The sequence below is a fragment of the Penaeus monodon genome, chromosome 28 (assembly GCF_015228065.2).
Source record: "Penaeus monodon isolate SGIC_2016 chromosome 28, NSTDA_Pmon_1, whole genome shotgun sequence".
NCBI lineage: Eukaryota > Metazoa > Arthropoda > Malacostraca > Decapoda > Penaeidae > Penaeus > Penaeus monodon.
In genome coordinates this window covers 4,087,706-4,087,956 of record NC_051413.1, presented here as the reverse complement: position 1 = coordinate 4,087,956, position 251 = coordinate 4,087,706, and the positions used below count along the sequence as shown (strand labels likewise).

At 38.2% G+C, this 251-nt stretch overlaps 1 protein-coding gene across 1 annotated transcript in view; it reads right to left on the bottom strand.

Moving 5' to 3' along the window:
* The window catches only part of LOC119590912 (acrosin-like), a 9,123-nt gene that overhangs the window by 8,198 nt on the left and 674 nt on the right, over positions 1 to 251 (bottom strand). The window lies entirely within an intron of this gene.

Genomic DNA, 251 nt, shown 5'->3' with positions numbered 1-251 from the left:
ATCCACTAAGGCTACGAAGACAAAAATCGAAATCATATGAAAGAAAATAGGTTAATGAAACAGGGAATTGCGGGGATAAATTCGTATTATAAATAAGAGACACTCAAATATACGCATAAATGAATATATAAACAGGTAATACTGCGGGGGCGTCGCGAAACAATCCGAGCTGGAGGGCGTGGGCGAAAAATTTACCTGGTGGTCAAATTTTTATGAATTTCTCAGCAGTGCCAACAGCCATTTACGTAAAA